Here is an 18,951-nt window from a genome sequence, read left to right as displayed (position 1 = left end):
TTAGACCTTACATGCATGCCCATTTGTATGTGTTTTGGCTTCCATTCTTGAGAATGTTAGCCACTGTTTTGGGCCTAGTTGAGAGCTGCCTAATTCAGTTTAAATCCATCTTTTGCATGCTATTCAAATGTTGTTGCATTAATCCACGTTTGCATGTTTTGGTTACATGTGTTGCATGCTTGAAATCACTTGCATTCGGCATGCATTCCCTTGGTCAAGTTGCTAGCATGTTTGCATGTCTTGCACACTTGCATGATTAGATCACATCTCGCATGCTTCATTAGCTTGCATAGTTGTGACATGCTTATTTGCCTTGTTTGCTTAGGTTGCGTACTTAGTGTACATTGCATGTTTGCATGCTCCCCTCCATACCATATAGCATACTAGTTTGCATGCCTAGGTTGCATTCCATCTAGCATGCATGCCTTGTCCCTTGATCTAGTGATAGGGATTTGGCCTTTGTTTGTGTGTGTGCATTGCATTTGAAATCAAAATGCATACTTGGTCCCTTGGGCCATCATGCATGGAAATGCGTGATTGGTGGCCCGAGAATCGAGGCCCATCCTCCTTTGAGTCATAGATATGATAAGGAGTGTGGTTGATGCATACATTGCTTGAAATGCACTGTCATGCCAAGTTCTGTCCTCTGCTGCTGTCAACTGCAGGTTTCAGCAGGAATAATTGGCCAGCCGGCAGTGTTTGGTGCCGACCGGCAAAACATGTTTGGCCGAGAGTTCAACATATGGCCGATGATCATCCGGACATAGCCGGTGGGGTTCCCACTTGGTCGGTGGTGCTGCACAGCACTCAGAGAAGCAACCTTGGGAGTTGTGAAATTTTCAGAGAAGCAGAACAGTCGAAGCAGAGGCAGCTTGTGCATGGCAATGACTTTCCGAGCGGAGCCGAGCGCGCATTGCATTGGGCCCTCTTCCCGAGGCTGTTTACTGTTTTCATTAGATTAGTTAATTTGTTAATTAATTAATTGGTCTGTAATATTTAATTAACTTGTAGGTTAATTAACTTGTATTATTTTTTCGGTCCCTCCGAGCAAGGGCAAATCTGTAATAAGTGTGGGTGCGTGTGTGCATGTCTTCCAACCCCCACTTCTTCCTCCCTTTTACTTACCTGCTTTTGATGGTTAGTATTAGGACATGTTTACTTTGGCATACCTTATGCTATGCATGCGTGCATCATTCATTAGTCTTGCATGCACCAGGCTCGGCACATCATGCTAACTGCATAAGTATTTCAAATCTGACTTGAATACATGCTACTTGTGCATTTTCGCATATCATTTATAGACTAGCCGAGCCTACTCTAGTGACATTCTATACGCATTGCATTAGCCACTTAACATGGACTTGGATCATGCATTGATTGGTAGCATGTTTTTGTTTTGGCTCGGAGTACTAGGTAAGCATTTATGCTTTAACATACCGCACGCGTGTGAGTGTTGCCATAATAGCATGATTACCATGAGGCTAGATGCTTATGTGATATAAACTACTTGAATGCCTGTGGGTGAAGGTTGGATTGTTTGAGTTGGAACAACTCGTTGAAATCCGTGTTTTAGCCTATTTGCAAGTAGCAAATTTCAAACTATTTTTCAAACAAACGGATATGCAATGCTTTGTTCCAATTTAGGCGATTTGGTCTATACTTGTTTGCTGTGCGCATAACGTAGTAATTCTAGGCTAATAACCAGAATAAGAATACATAACGTTTTCAAAATCGGATATCACAGTTAGTAGAGGCTGATCTTCGGATCGGCCGAGAGGGGTGCTCATAGCTGACCTTCCCCAATCGTACCCAAGCTCCCGAGCCGAGGCAACTTTGGTGATGACGGACACGTGGCCTTTGGCACCGAGTCAGGGTTTCCTAAATTCCCCCATAAAAAATATTTAGGTGGCGACTCTATATCTGGAAAAGCAGTCCATGTTTGGCACTTCTTTCAAAAATCTATTTCTCAAAACGATTTGCCGGATTTGGACTCTTTGGTTCAGATTAAGAACCGTGACAATTTGAGAGTCCTGAACTGTAGTGAACCCAAAACGAACAGGAACGGGAGGACATCCTCCCCGGGAGGACATCCTCCCGGGGCGTTCGGGGACGTCTACAGATGCAAGTCAAATTCACCAATAGCACCCAACATCTCCCATTCCTGAATGACAATACTAGCTACACTACTAGTGGATTTCCTACTTAAGGCATCGACCACAACATTGGCCTTCCCCGAATGATAATGCAACTCAAAGTCATAATCTTCTGTAAACTCCATCCATCTCCTCTGCCGCACATTCAAGTCTTTTTGTGTAAATAGTTATTTCAGACTCTTGTGATTAGAAAACACTTCAAACTTCGCACCATACAAATAATGCCTCCAAATCTTCAAGGCAGAGATAACAGCCGCTAACTCTAGGTCATTGATAGGGTAGTTCATTTCATGTGTTTTCAACTACTGTGAGCCATAAGCTACTATTTTCCCCTCTTGCATCAATACAAAACCCAAACCTTCCTATAAAGCATCACAATACATTGAATAGCCCAAATCCCTCTTCGGAATAATCAATACTGGTGCAGTAGTAAGTCTAACCTTAAGCTCTTGAAATGACTTCTCACAAGTCTCACTCTACACAAATTTGATCCATTTCCTCATTAGTCTAGTCAATGGTAAGGCTAATTTAGAGAAATCTTTCACAAATCTACGATAATACTTGGCCAACCCCAAGAAACTACGGATCTCAAAGGAATTCTCAGGTTGTTCCCAATCTTGTACTACCTCTATCTTATATGAATCTACAGTCACCCCTCCTCCAGATACCACATGGTTTAAGAATTTTAGTTCTCCTAACCAAAATTCACACTTCCCAAACTTGACATAAAGTTTGTGGGCTCCAAGTAACTCAAGTACTACCGGTAGACGCGCCCAAACGTCTCGGGGGGGGGGGGGAGGGGATCCTGTTTTGTTCATTTGGGCTTACTACAGTTCGGACTCAAATGTCACGGTTCTCAATCTGATCTCGGAAAGTGCAGTGCAAGACTGATAAATCACTAAAGAGTCCAAATCCGGCAAATCATTTTAGAAAAGTAATTTTAAGAAAGAAGTGCCAAACATGCACTACTTTTGTAGATACAGAGTCGCCACTTAAATATTTTATTTTGGGGGAATTTAGGAAACCCTGACTCGTCGCCTAAGACCACGTGTCCGTCATCACCAAAGTTGCCTCGGCTCAGGAACTTGCGTACGAGAGGGGAAGGTCATGCAATGAGCACCCCCGCTCGCCCGATCGAAGATCGGCCTATACTAAGTATGATATTTTGTTTTGAAAAGATACGCGTTCTTATTCCAGTTATTAGTCTAAAATTACGATGTGATGCGCACAACACACAAGTATAGATCGGATCGCCTAAATTGGAACAAAACATTTCATGTTTGTTTATTTGAAAATGGTTTGGTGGTGCTACTCGCAAGTAGGCTAAGACGTGGATTTGCCACCCTCGGGTGGGCTTAGAAAACATGATTTTTGCCACTCCGCAGAGTGGGCTTAAAACTCGTATTCAATGAATTATTCCAATTCAGGTAGTCCAACCTTCACCCACAGGCATTCAGACAGTTATATCACATAAGCAAATAGCCTCATGGCAAGCATGCTATCATGGCAACACTTACACACGTACGGTATGCTAAAGCGTAAACGCTTACCTAGTACTTCGTGCCAAAACAATAGCTAGTTTGTAATCAAATGCATGATCCTAGTTTATGTTAAGATGGCTAATGCAACACATGCAAAAATGCAACTAGAATAGGCTCGGCCAATCTAAGAATGGCATGTGAAATGCAACACTTGATACACGTTTTCAACTCGAAATTGAAATACAATGCAGTTAGTATGATGCGCCGAGTCCGGTGCATGCGATACAGATGAATGATGCAAACATGCGAGCATAAGGATGCTAATTGAAACATGACCTAAAACTAACCATTGAAAACAAGTAAGTAAAAGGGAGAAAGACGTGGGGTTGGAAGACATTCACACACTCACGCACAATTATTACGAAATTCGCCCTCTCGACGGAGGGTCTGAATAAATAATACAAACCGAATAATTAATCAACTACCCTAGCTAATTAAATATTACAAAACCCTTAACTAATTTGAAAAAATTAACTAAGCTATGAAACTAAAGAGACCATCGCAGCTCCGCCTCAGAATGATTGAATGATGCATGCTCGATCGCCTCGCTCGGAAACCCGTTGCCATGCCACATGTTGCCACTGTTTGCACTGTTTTACATCTCTGAAAACTGCACAAGTCCCAAGGATGCTTCCGAACCACTCCCTGAGCACTGTGAGATGTCACCGGCCAAAATATAGGAACATCGGCCATGTGGAATTGGTCATCGACCATTTGTGAGGATCTCAGCCAACAATGTTTAGTCGATCGGCACTGAAGATGGCCGGCCGGCCATATCTTCCTACAGAATGCTGTTTTGCTGTAGTAGAGGACAAACAGAGCACGGCAATGCATTTTCAAGGCAATGTGTGCACAACCACCCTTCCTATCATGTCATGAACTCAAGGAAGTGTAGTGCTCGACCCTCGGGCCATCAATCACGCATGTTGATGCATGATGGCCAAAGGAGCCAAGTGTGCGATTTAATATGGAATGAATGCACAAAAACACATGAATGCCTAGAACTCTATCACGTTGGATCAAGAGTGTTGGCAACCGAGGATTGAGACACGTTTCGTCACTTCAAGTATGAACGTCCCTCGGTCCTCATGTTTGGTTGGACACCCCAAACCAAACACAATGCAATGCAAGTATGCCAAGTATAATACAACATGGGGGCATTTATACAATGCAATATGACTAATGGCATGCAAACAAACTCAATCCAATATGAGTATGCAGGCAAACATGCAAACAACCCAAGCATGCAACAAGTGTGCATTAATGTCATGCAATGCAACTAATATGCAATAGACATGCGCCCTAAACATGCAAACATATAATATGCTAAGCATGCATAATGCAATGCAATCTAAGCATGGAAACGTACAATGCAATAAGCACACAACAACATGCAAACCACATACCCAGTGGACTTATACCGAAGATGGACAGACCTCAGCCACGCCCAAAATCAATGGCCATAAGTGCTAAAATGATGGTAAGAAGAGCATGAAAATGCAAGACAATCATGCATACCAATTGGCCCAAGCATTAAGGCATAAAGAGGACAACTCTTAAGCACACTTAAAGAGTAGCAAACATGGATATATGATAGCACCATAAGCTCTGTAATGATGTTAGGAATGATGCCAAATTACACATATAACACAAACAAAGCATGCAAGAAGGCTTAAAGCTTGAAGCTAGCCAAGAGACTCAAACCATGACCATATAAGGCAAGCCCCAAAGGGCCAAGGGGACCCAAAATAGTCCCAAGGCAGGTCAAGATGAGACCAAAACCAAGCTTAAACCTAGCCAACACAAGCTAGAATACAACTCCAAAAGGCATGAGGCATACAAGGCTACAATGAGGTGTTACACTACACCTAACAATTCCAAACATGGCATGATTTAAACAATGGAAAACAGAGTTATGGCATATCAAAATAAGCCCAAAAACCCACTTAGATGGCATCCCACAGACCTAAGCATGGAGACATACACAATGGTCCATTCATGAGGCATAAAACACCAACTCTTCAAAGCTTTGAAAGGATGGCAAATGCAAGTATATGAGCATGAAACATGGACTGAAATAACATATTAGATGATGCCAAATCATGAAAAAAGGTCCAAGTAGTGCATGCTAATGACTTGGACATTCAAAGCTAGTGAGCGAGGATGTATGGTAGCTATACAAAGCAATGTATATATGATCAAAACAACACCAAACAGAGCTTAAGCATACTAAAATATGATCTAAAGTTCCTTTGAGTTGAGCCAAAATATGCAAGTATGATAGTCCAAATATTAGATGCATGTTAAGGCAATAGAGGGGATTACATGGCAAGTATATGGTGCATGAAAGAAGCCATTAAACCAACCTAGAACAGAGGTATATCATGACCAAATGACACCAAATACTTGCTGAAATGAAGCCAAAACATGCTAAGCAAACATGCTACCATTATGAGCCAATAACACAAGCATGTGAGACACAAGGAGAGAGGGGTGCCCCTCTCCTATACAAGACTCTAAAACTACCTTTCCACCACTGAAAATCCTCTAGATTTCAGTGGTAGAAAGGTCATGCAAAGGCAAGAACAAAGGCCAAAAGAGGGGGCTCAAAACAAGGTCAAACAAGGCCTAAGAGTGGGTAGACAACCCCCAACCAAAAAGTGACCTTAAACAATCATCTTAAGCATATAAAAATAGAACTTTTTTCAGTTTATAGTTAAGCTTAAAACAATATGCAAATCGGTCTAAAGGCTTAAGCCAAAATGGGAAAACAAAGGGTAGTTTGCTCACCCTTGAAGAACACCTTCAAGAACACAACTCCAGCAACTTCCTTGGATCAAAACTAGCCCAAGAACTCCGAAACCAACTTCCTAATGCCTCAACAACCAAAGGAAGGTATTCTACTAGGTGCTCTAGTGCAAAAGTATGAACAAAAACACACTTTAGGTCACAAACACACACACAAATATATAGATAGAGGGAGATATAGAGAGAGATATATCTATCTTTTATCAATTTTGTTGAACCTCTGGAAATGGAGGAGAGGCTCCCCTCTTATAGGAAATCAAATTCAAAGCTTCTTAGAGAAGCTAAGTTTTGGTTCAAATCCCTCCATACACGTGTATAGACTGTGCTCACCAGCTGGCACAGCTGGCATGTACAATGCCTGAAAAAGGCAAAGAAAAGGCCTCGGCCAGAAAATATGGCCGATCGACCAAAATAAGTGTCGACTGACCAACGAAAGTGCCGACCGGCCAATGTTTATGGCCGATGGCAAGGAAATAAGGCCGATGGCATCATGCCATAGCTGATGGGGTGTGGGGATGGCCAACAAGCCATCCCTCCCTTTCCTCAGAAGTAAAAACACAAGTCCTTGGTCCACAACCAAGCACAAAACAGACAAGTTAAGAGATCTTAAGGCGAGGCGCACAGCCGAGACCTTCGAGAACTCAAAACGAACACGAGCATGGATGATCATCGAGTGTTCAAACGATGACGTCCAAGTCTTAAGGACGGTCAAACATGGGGTGTCTACACTACCCGCAGATGTTCTTCATGTACCTCCTCAGAAGGTGAGTAAATCAAGATGTCATCGACCAAGACAACCACAAAACGGTCTAGGAACTCGCGAAAGATCTGGTTCATCAAATCCATAAACACCGCTGGTGCATTGGTGAGCTCAAAAGGCATCACTAGAAACTTATAATGCCCATACCGCATACAGAATGTCGTCTCCTGAACATCCTCCTCCCTTACCCTCAACTAGTGATAACCCGATCTTAGGTCTATGTTGGAAAAACAACAAGACCCTTTTAATTGATCAAACATATTATCTATATGAGGCATTGGGTACTTGTTCTTAATATTTACCCTGTTCAACTTCTAGTAATCAATACAAAGTTGTAACGCACCATATTTCTTTTTGGCAAAGAGAGCCGGTGCTCTCTAAGGTGAGGTACTAGGGCGAATAAAACCCTTACCTAATAATTATTGGAGTTGAATCTTCAACTCACTCAACTCGGTGGGTGCAAATCTATATGGAGCCATGGAAATCAATGTCGTGCCAGGCACTAAGTCAATATAGAACTCAATCTCTCAGTGAGGTGGTAAACTAGTGAGATCCTTAGGAAACACATTCGAGTATTCACAAACTACCCTTGGCAACTTAACTCGGACTTCACCACACTCACTACCCAAGAAGTTTGTAAGAAGACAACTAAGCTCACTTCGACCACGCGGATCATACACCGGTGATAAGACTCTATCGGCTCTGTCCCCCTTGAAATAAAAACAAATACCGCTCAAGCTACATACAGTAACCCTTTGACGATAACAATCTATGATAGCCCGATACGATGACAACTAGTCCATATCTAATATAGCGTCAAAACATGACATGTTAATCAACAAAAATGCAAAAGGAAGTCGGCGATCGGCAACCTCTATGTCACAATCCCGACACCCATATTCCAAAACAATCTCACCACCAATAGGTGACTCTACATTGAGAAGAGATACTAATCGAGCCAATTCTATGTCCAAAGTAGATGCAAATGCACACGAGATAAATGAATGGGATACACCTGTATCAGTCAACACATTAGCAATAGAAATTCATAATAAGAAAGTACCTCTCACTACTGAAGGTACTGGTACCGTGTCTGGTGTGGTAACAGCATACACACGCCCTGAAGGTCTCTACTCTACCTGCTCAACCCTCGGAGCATAAGCCTGATGCATTGATTGAGCCGAAGAGGCTCCCTGATTGGCCCTCGAAACTTGTGCTAACTTTGCAGGCTAGTGGCTCGGTGTCTGCCTCGAACCAGATGCACCAGGCATGCAGCCCAACTAACCTCTTCTTGTGCCCTGTCTACCCACACTGATAACAAGTGAGTAGCTGTCCTCTCCTCTGACTCTGGCTCTGAGAACGCGTCAAAGACGATGTAGATCGCTGCCCTTCTCCTCTCTGTGGGCAAGCTACAGATTTGTGGCCCAACTGACCACACATGAAACAAGTGAAATCTCCTTGACCACCTCTCTCAAAACCCGAACTTAGTACTGGAAAAGTGGACCTCTATTGAGCTCCCTGGGACTGTTGTGGGTTAGAACCTCTCTAGTTCTTACTGTCCCCCTGAATATCCTAACTCCTCCTAGAGCCCCTCATCCGCTCCTCCTCTACCTACATAACGGTCTCAAGATGAGCTGCTGCCTTCACATGGCGTCCATAATCTCTAATCATTGACCCGGTCACTTTGAGCATGAGACCGGTCCTCGATTGCTTCTTGAACTCTAAACAACGATGCTCCTCAGTCGCCACGAGTTCCGGTGCAAATCTTGACAAACTAGTAAATGCGGCTTCAAACTTGGCCACTAGTGTGCTCAATTGCTTGAGTTGAGAAAACTGGTCCCTCAACTTCTCCCTTACAGTGGGAGGCAAAAACTTGTCTGGAAGGCATCGACGAAGGCCACCCAAGTTGCCCCAATGCACCCACGCATATACTTCCACTATTGACCAGCATCTCCCTTCAACTACAAGGATGCTAAGGTCACTCTCAAAACACTGTTTTCGATGCCAAACATCTCAACCGTCTTCACCATTTGTATGAGCCATTCATCCACTTTCAAAGGCTCTTTGAGATCGCCCAAAAACTCGTCCGGGCTGGACTGGAAGAACTCTCTCTTCAAGAAAAATGGCCATGCCTCAGCTACTTGGGCCTGGACTTGATTCTCAGTCCTAAGAATGTCTATGGATTCCCGCAATGCTCTGGTCATTTCGCGGGCTAAGGTGCCTATGGCCTGCTGACATGTCAACTCGGCCACATTAACCTGACCAAATCCCTTCTCTTGCGCTGAAATATCATCTAGTATTGTCACTTCTTGCCATCTGGCCCTAGCACGCCTACCACCGCGACCACGTTGTGACATTCTAATTAAGGTAACAAAAGAGATTAGCACATTTACAAATGTGCCGAAGCTAACTCACTCATGTCCTAATGCGGTAGACAACAGTAATTCACTCCACATAAGCACATAATCACATAAACACATACCAATTTTCCTTCCTAGATAATGGCCATCCCACGGCGTTGCCAGAGTTCCAATTAGAAATAGTAGTGATCAAGTGCTCTTCTAATAGGACTTCTAGAAACCTGTAGACTCAATCAATATCTTAGGAATTAAATTTCATACCCATATAATCATAGCATTACAAATATATAAACATCTTTGTCAAGCGAGATAAACCCATTGTGATAAGAACCACTTCCCATGTACCCAAAGTATTGAAACTCGGTACGCTATAATACCAAGTTGTCACGTCCCGAAATAAATACAACCTACCCATCTCATTATAACCAATAAATAATAATATAAAGGAAATGATACGCTTTCATTAATTACAGTTTGATATACAAAAGGTGATATATGCGATATACATTCATAAACGGTACATTCTAAATCTACAGCATGTATTACAAGATTGAGAAAGAAATGAAAGCTAAACAGATAATCATATGCCCTAAAAGCTTATAACTTTCCAAGACTATACTTGGTTATATCAAAGTGGGTTTAAATCAAATATATATATACAACCTAGGCTTGTACAAAATAACAAGTAAACAAAATGAAGCATTTGCTCCAATCCTTCCAAACTACTGCCTTGGCGGAGGCGTCTCACCAACACCTAAAAATGGTTTTCCTATATAGGGTGAGCCAAAATCCAGTAGAGATAATCCAACACAATATATGAATCTTAACAAAGACATAAGGTTTTTTGCACACGCAATGCCCATATCAAAACGTTTTACATTATCTTTCCGAAAACAATGTCATGTTCAGTCTATATCACAGTTCTCAAAGACATGCTCTTTATAATAGAAAAAAGGGAGAAAGTCTTAACTAGTACAACATTTCATAGATATTTCATCCGCGGAAAACCGTCAAATAACACCCATGTAAACATAGTCTATGCAAGCACTACTGTTGCCATTTTATGGATATTTCGTCCGCAAGAATTGGCACCCATCTATATGCGCGTTTTTCAGGACTTTTAGCCAGGACACGCAGGCCAACTTAATTTGGTGATACACACCTCTTTTCTACATTCACACCTTTTTTCTCAAAGTCATATACATTAGCAATGTAGTAAATGAGCAACAATATTCAATGCACATGGTTGAGAAATTAGTTTTAATTTACCTAATCCTCATGCAATTTCTACAACAATCATAGCTTTCCTCCACCGATAGCCCTAAATAGATATACAATCTCCAATACAAATAATACATATCCAACTCCACCATCCATATCAATTCCTATCCAATTTCGCATTTCAAACACCAATTCCATTTATTTATACAAAATAAATATTTGAAACATTTAGGGGAAAACCCTTTTTCTTCCAAAATCCATTCCAAGTACTAATTCAACAATTCTATCACAACTAGCCTCATTTCTAATCCCACAACCATTTTCCATACATCCATTTGAAAACCCCTCTTTTGATTTTAAACCAAAACCCTAGATTTGTTCAAAATTCTCCAAAATCACAAGATTGTTTTACAAAAACAAATAGCTAAGTGAAAAATCATAAAAGAGTGTAGAAAATCTCTATCTCAAAGCTAGAAGACCAAGAAGAGAGTGGAGAAACCTCGAGGAAGCCAAAATCCCTATCTCAAAGCCAAAATCCAACTCTTTGATAAATTGTTAAAGGATGCTTAGCGTCCATTATACCTTGGCTGTCAAAAGTTTACTTTGTTATCGTTTGTTATTAAGATGCTTTATATGAAAGTGTTAAACAAGTAGAGCAATAAGTCTTTTGACATGTTGTTGGGTGTATTGAAAGACCTTTTACCAAAAAATGATCAAAAGGTTCCATAGACCCTTTATGACGCCAAGAAATTTTTACGTGACTTGGGTTTAGGATATATGCCTATTCATGCATGTAAGTATGATTGTGCTCTTTTTTGGAAGGAAAATGCAAATTTAGAAAATTATTCGATTTGTAAGGAGCCTAGATACAAACTAAATGATGGCAAAGGTAAGAAGATACCTCATAAAATTTTGAGATATTTCCCGTTGACACCAAGGTTGCAATGATTATACATTTTGAGAAAAACAGCTTGAGATATGAGATGGTATAAAGAAAAACATGTTGATGATGGCATATTAAGGCATCCAGCCGATGGTGAGGCATGGAAGGATTTTGATAGCCAACATGCTGTGTTTGCCCAAGAACCACATAATGTAAGGTTAGGGTTGGCCACCAATGGTTTCAACCTTTTTGGAAATACGAGTAACTCATGGATTTAAAGGAAATGAAAATTAGGAAAGATTTGCACTTAAAGAGGCGCGTGGATGGGTCCTTTGAAAAGCCCATTGCATTGTACACATTGTCCCTAAAGGAAAGACAAGGTTTTTGTGAGTTCTTAAAATCGATTAGGTATCTTGATGGAAATGCAGCAAACATCTCTAGACGTGTGAACACTAAGGGTGGCAAGTTATCCGGTTTGAAAAGCCATGATTGCCGTGTCCTTATACAACAATTTCTTTCTATTGGAATGCTTAGGTATCTTAACAAGGACATTTCTATTGCATTGTTTGAGTTGGGAAATTACTTTCAACAGTTATGTTCAAAAACAGTAAGGGTGAATGATTTGGAGAAATTACAAGAGAGCATAGTACTTATACTTTGCAAGTTAGAAAGAAATTTCCACCTGCATTCTTTGATGTGATGGTTCACTTAGTTATTCACTTGCCTCGCGAAGCCATTCTTGGATGGCTAGTGCAATATCGATGGATGTACCCTATCGAAAGATATTTTTATGTGTTTACTGTGAAATTATATTTTTTAATATTATAGTACCGTATATGTGGTTTATATAATAATTTCCTGTTATTTGTTGAAGATTACTCGGGATTTTGAAAGGGTATGTATCAAATCGAGCTCGCCCAGAAGGTTCAATTGTAGAAGCTTACATTGTCAAAGAATGCCTCACTTTTTGCTCTATGTATCTTGGTGGCATTGAAACCGTATTTAACAAAGAGGAAAGAAATGAAGATGGTGGTGATGTTGGCTCAAGGCATTTGATTTTTTCACAAAAAGTTCATACTTTTGGGCTAACTCAATGGGCACTTGATGTGTCTGAGAATGAAAGAAAAGTGGCTCATTGGTTTATCTTGTACAATAGTCCTGAAATTGATGAATATCTAGAGTATGTTCTCATTTAGTTAAGTATATACAAAATGTTTTTCATTATGATCACACTCAAGTGCTAATTATTCACATTTTTTTTTCAAGTAGAGAACACAAGAATCAGTTAAAGAATGCAAATGTACATGGCATTACTAGACGACAACAAAAAGAATTTCCTAGGTGGTTCAAAGAGCGGGTAAGAAATATAGATCATATGTAATAAACATCATAAACATAATTCACCGTTCCTAGATTGATAGTAACACCATCCATCCTTGTCACATGTTCATGTAGATAAATCAATTACGAGCTCAAGGATCATCGGAAGCAACTGATGAGTTGTGGTCATTAGCTAATGGTCCTGGTCCAATGGTGAATATTTATTTGGGTTGTATTTGTAATGGCATTCGATTCCATATGAAAGTGCGAGACAACCATTGTAAAAGTCAAAATAGCGGATTGGTTATTCAAGGGGATCATCGCGGTATGTCAATTCATTTTTATGGTCAATTGACTAAAGTTTGGGAAATGACATACATGTTCGGGCATCGAGTTGTGTTGTTTCAATGTGAATGGTTTAACACTAGTAGCAACAGAACATTTTGCACTTAAACACATTTGACAATCATTGATGTAAGAAGTCGTTGGTATCACAATGACCCATTTGTCTTGCCAAGTCAGGTGTAACAAGTTTTTTTTGTCAATGATACCAAATGAGGTGAACATTGGAAAGTCGTAGAGCGATTTCAACGTCGAGGAATTTGGAATGTGCTGGAGCTTGAGGATGTAGATCTCAATGAAAATGAATTTCCTATTCCGAATGATGTGTTCCAGTAGGATGAGACCACTGAAATTGTCCAAATCACCATTGCAGATTCTAGTAGCAACACTTTATGTAGGACTGATATTGCACCTGATATTATTCCAAGTCAAGTGGTTCTGCAATCTGGTAGAGGTGTATATGTGGAGGGTTCAAACAGAGATGATTTTATCTGTGATGATAATGATCAACATTCAAATGATCCTAGTGACGGTGAAGATGAATTTCATATTCATAGTAACTCAGATACAGATCATGATATAGAGCCTTGATTGTAATATCCTTTCCTTTTTACATTATGAAGTCATTTTGATTGTAATGTCCTTCATTGTAATGGCACGCACTTGTTAATGAAGTCATGTTTAGTTAAGATTCAAATTGTAATGAATTTTTTTGTTAATAATTTCATTACTTGTAATGTAGTTCTAATATTGGACTACTAGCTTATCTTATAATTTCATGAATTGTCATGCATATTAAATCTTTGTTAATGCATTGCTTACAATTCATTTGTTACATACAAAGACTACACATATTCTACCTGGGCAAGCCAATAAAAGGAGGTCGAAGACTTCAGTGTCAGAGGTAACCCCAATTGAGTTCCCAACTCACATGTCAACAGCTCCATCTCCTGTGGATGCAACTGCAGATCTATCTCCTGTGGATGCATCTCCATCTTTACAAATAGATGATATTAGTATGTGTTTCATCCTTTGTGTAGAACAATTTGATTCTTGATCCTAAGATTGGAATCAATGTTGAGTACTTACTACATGCTTACTCTTTTTGGAGTGATTATGATTGAAAATTTGTTAGTTTTGAAGTATGACCCTATTATGTATGGTTGTGTTCTAGTCAATTAGCCTTCATAATGAGTTTTGTTTATTGACTTCTTCATTCACATATGCTATTTAAAGAGAGTTCTTAAATTTTGCTATATGTATATACAACAACAACAACCTATATAGCAGCAGCCTATAAACAATACTAACAAATTTGCTATATAGTAGCAGCCTATAAATAGCCAATATAGCAGCAGCCATCAAAGTGTATATATAGCAGCAACCTATATAGCAACATCCTATAAACCGTTCTTTAATTGTCCTTATTCTTGTAGAGTGTGGACATTACATTGTTTATAACATATGGATTGAAAGAAATAATAGCTCTTCATTTTGTGTTTATAATATAGGTTCATCAGTGAAGCGAGTATGAGGTCCAATGAGAGGTAAGAACACTAGTAGACTTATCACCCAACATGGTGACAAGAAGCATTTTGTTAGAGTTTCTATTGAGAGGAGAACATTTATGGGGCTTAATGCCACTAAGGCAACTAATGAATTGGGAGCACAAATTCAATTGCAAACCCCATTGCAAGGAATAGAAAATTGGAAGGACGTTCCACCAGCCATTCGAGCAGCTATTGTACAATGCTTGCGGGTAATTTAATTTTTATACTTGTTGAGATTGAAGTAGTTAATATATATGATGTTTAATTTTCATTTTGTGTTTAATTGGGATGGGATATGATAAGTTTGAGATTGAAGGATATGATAAGAGCCCACTTCCACAAGAAATTATTGACACAAAGTCCACACATTTGTTCAAAGGCTGCCAATATCATATGAATCAACATTACAAAGAGTTGGTGAAAGAAGGTACAGATCCTTATAGTAAGCCATTTGTTAGGGCGAGCCAAGAAGATTGGAGGTACATGATTGATGAAGTGTTTCTTGGCGACGCACACAAGGTAATTAACTTAACAGTTATGGATGTTTCTTCTAATTGCACTACAAATCCATAGATGTTTAAATATGAATAACGCAAAGTTCCTAAGTTTCTTTGAAATTCAAAGAATGGCTATTGATATATACAATTATATATGAGACATAGAGTAAGGAAATTGCAAAGAGAGAGGGAAAGACATAAGAACCAAGCTTGGATACTTGTGGAGAAGTGGTTTGGAAATACTCCAGGATCCAGCCAGACATCCTTGATCCTCTGATTGCTACCTGAAAACGGGATGAACACTCCGGTCGGGGTTGCCGGAATTAGCACTCCGATGGACAAGTTAGTATTCTCTCAAGTTTACTTCTGTCTCAAGTTATTTTGTGTATTCTCACATACATGCTTTAGTTGCCATTCCTCCCTTTTCATATTACCTCTGGGCTTGAGGGTCAGGCCCATTCTCCATCTCGCACGTGGTTACCTATTCAGTCTTCCTATTGAATGTTGAGCCCTGGTAGGCTCTTTATACGGCTTTGTCCTTGGTCAAGGTCGAATTACTTTAGCCGAATGTCGATCAAAGTTGACCCCTTCCTAATTGAAATTACTCGGCTCCAGCAATTGTCCCCCGATCATCTGTCTAATACCATTTAGTTGGCTTGTTCGGTTTTACATGCGAAGGGTCAAAAAATATGGCGCTCGCACTACCTCCAACACCGAAGTGTCAAAATGAGCATGGTTTTAGAAATGATTATAACTTCTTGTCTCTTCGTACACGTTGCTCATTTAATGTGATACACAACCATGTTGTCTTTTCGAATATTTTTTGAATGCGCAAAGTTTTTTGGCTCATTCACAGTATCTCTCTTTCAAGACCTTTGCGACTTCTGCCTGCTACCCATTGTCTTCCTCTCTCTAAACTGTAAGTTCCTTTCTTCCTTGTATTTCATCCTCTTTCCAGCTCCGATTTTCTTGTTCATTTTTTAGTTAGTGTGTTTTCTATTCAGGTTTAAATGGCGAAACACCTGAAAGACCTCCTTTCTGCGGACCGTATCTCCACTGTTTGACGTCATTTCTCGATTCTGGATTACGTCCATCTATCACTCGTTGCAGACAGTGTAGTTGATATGGAGAGAGCTGATGCAAGTACAATCATCTTTCCTTTTCTATCAATTGTTAAGGGCAGAGTCTGTTTCCCTCTTCATTTGCTTCTGAGGGTTGTTCTTTCGTTACTGCGGTCTCATCCCTTCTCAGCCAAATGTAAATTTTTATTGAAACATAATGGGTATAATAGAATTAAATTGTCGTCTTAGGATTAATCTAGGCATTTCTGCTATTCGGCATTGTTATGCCTTGGCGAAGTCCTCTGGTCAGCAAGGACACTACTTTCTTAGGGCCAAGGACATTGATCACAATCTGGTGACTATGCTTGCCAGCTTTGGTAAGCGTGCCGATGACGTCATGGTCGTTGTCCAAGGCAACTGGGAATTCAACAAAGGCGAAGATCGCCTGGATCCTGTGCCTAGACAAAAAGGCAAACCAAGTGGCCGTATAGTCCCATTTCTCCACGCATTTTTTATATGCTTATTTGGCTTCTATTTTCTGTACTTATCATTTCATTTGTGCAGGCAACGATCTGAAGAAAACACTCACTTCGGCCGATGATGCCGTGCTTGAGCAAGTCAAAAAGGCGCTCAAATTCTTTAGTCATCTGAATTTTCAGAAACAAGGGCTGGCCGCCCATATGCTGCTGTGATACAATCCAACATATTCAACTTTTTTGGCTGTAGATCATATCCCGGTTTTGAGAGGGGAAGAGCCTTAGGGTAATTGGCCTTGAGGGTTCAGATTTGGACCAAGGCGGTGAAGTTGGTGATCAAGTCAATGAACAACCAAGTCAGTCCAACTTGGACGGATCTGAGGGTCATTTGGAGGAGGAAGTCGACGCAACTCTTAATTTGGCTTTTGAAGAAGTCGACTTCGACCTCCCGTCCACCTCCGGCTGAATTGATTCATCTCTAGAAAATGACATTTTCACCGATCTAGGGGATCTAGCTTGCACAGACCTCGAAAATATGGTGTAACCGCGCCCGCGTGGGACCTCGTGCTACAGTTCGGACTCGATTTGTGTCACGGTTCTTAATCTGAACCAAAGAGTCCAAATCTGGCAAATCGTTTTGAGAAACAGATTTTTGAAAAAGTAGTGCCAAACATGGACTGCTTTGCCAGATACAGAGTCGCCACCTAAATATTTTTAAAATGGGAAAATTTAGGAAACCCTGACTCGGTGCCGAAGGCCACATGTCCGTCATCACCGGAGTTGTCTCGGCTCGGGAGCTTGGGTACGATCGGGGAAGGTCAGCTATGAGCACCCCCTTTCGCCCGGTCCGAAGACCGGCCTCTACTAACCTTGATATCCAATTTTGAAAACGTTATGTGTTCTTATTCCAATTATTAGCCTAGAATTACTATGTTATGCGCACAGCAAACAAGTATAGACTAGATTGCCTAATTTGGAAAGAAACATTGCATATCCGTTTGCTTTGAAAATGCTTTAAATTTTGCTACTCGCAAGTAGGCTAGAACACGGATTTCAATGAGTTTTTCCAACTCAAACAATCCAACCTTCACCCACAGGCATTCAAAACAGTTTAACACATAAGCATCTAGCCACATGTTAAGCATGCTGTTATGGCAACATTCACACTCATGCGATATGCTAAAGCGGAAATACTTACATAGTACTCCGTGCCAAAACAAAGAACTTGTTAGCACACATGCATGATCCAAGTCCATGTGAAGTGCCTAATGTATCGCTTACAAAATGTTGCTAGAATAGGCTCGGCTATCCTAAACATGTCATGTGAAAATGCACAGTTATCACATATTCAGTTTGGAATTGAAGCATTGATGCAATTAGCGTGATGTGCCGAGCCTAATGCATGCAATACAAATGCATGGATGCACACATGCATAGCATAAGGTATGCTAAATTAGACGTGCCCTGATACTAACCATCAAAGCAGGTAAGTAAAAGGGAAGAAAGAAGTGGGGATTGGAAGACATTCACACCACCCACACACACTTATTACAGATTTGCCCTCGCTCGGAGGGACCAAATAAATATTACAAATTAATTAACTACGCAAGCTAATTAAATATTACAAATTAATTAATTAACAAATTAACTAATTAATTAAAGCAGGAAAACGCCTCGGGAAGCGTGCCACCATGCGCAAGCTGCCTCTGTTTTCCTTCCTTTCCTCCTCTGGAGGCTGTCAAAGCCTCAGGACTGCATCCTTGGACAGAGGGGATCATCACCGGCTGAATGAAACTTCCACCGGCAGTGTAGTATGGCCATCGGCACAAAATAGGGTCTGTCGGCAGAGAAAATTGTGCCGGTCGGCACATTACACTGCCGGTCGGCAGAGTATTCCTGCAGAACCTGCAACTCACAGCAACAAAGGGCAAAACAAGGCATGGCAGCATATTTCAAGGCATGTATGCATCAACCATGTC

The sequence above is a fragment of the Camellia sinensis genome, chromosome 10 (genome assembly GCF_055761805.1).
Source record: "Camellia sinensis isolate YWXY chromosome 10, ASM5576180v1, whole genome shotgun sequence".
In the NCBI taxonomy this organism is placed as follows: Eukaryota; Viridiplantae; Streptophyta; class Magnoliopsida; order Ericales; family Theaceae; genus Camellia; species Camellia sinensis.
Note: the sequence above shows the minus strand (reverse complement) of the source record.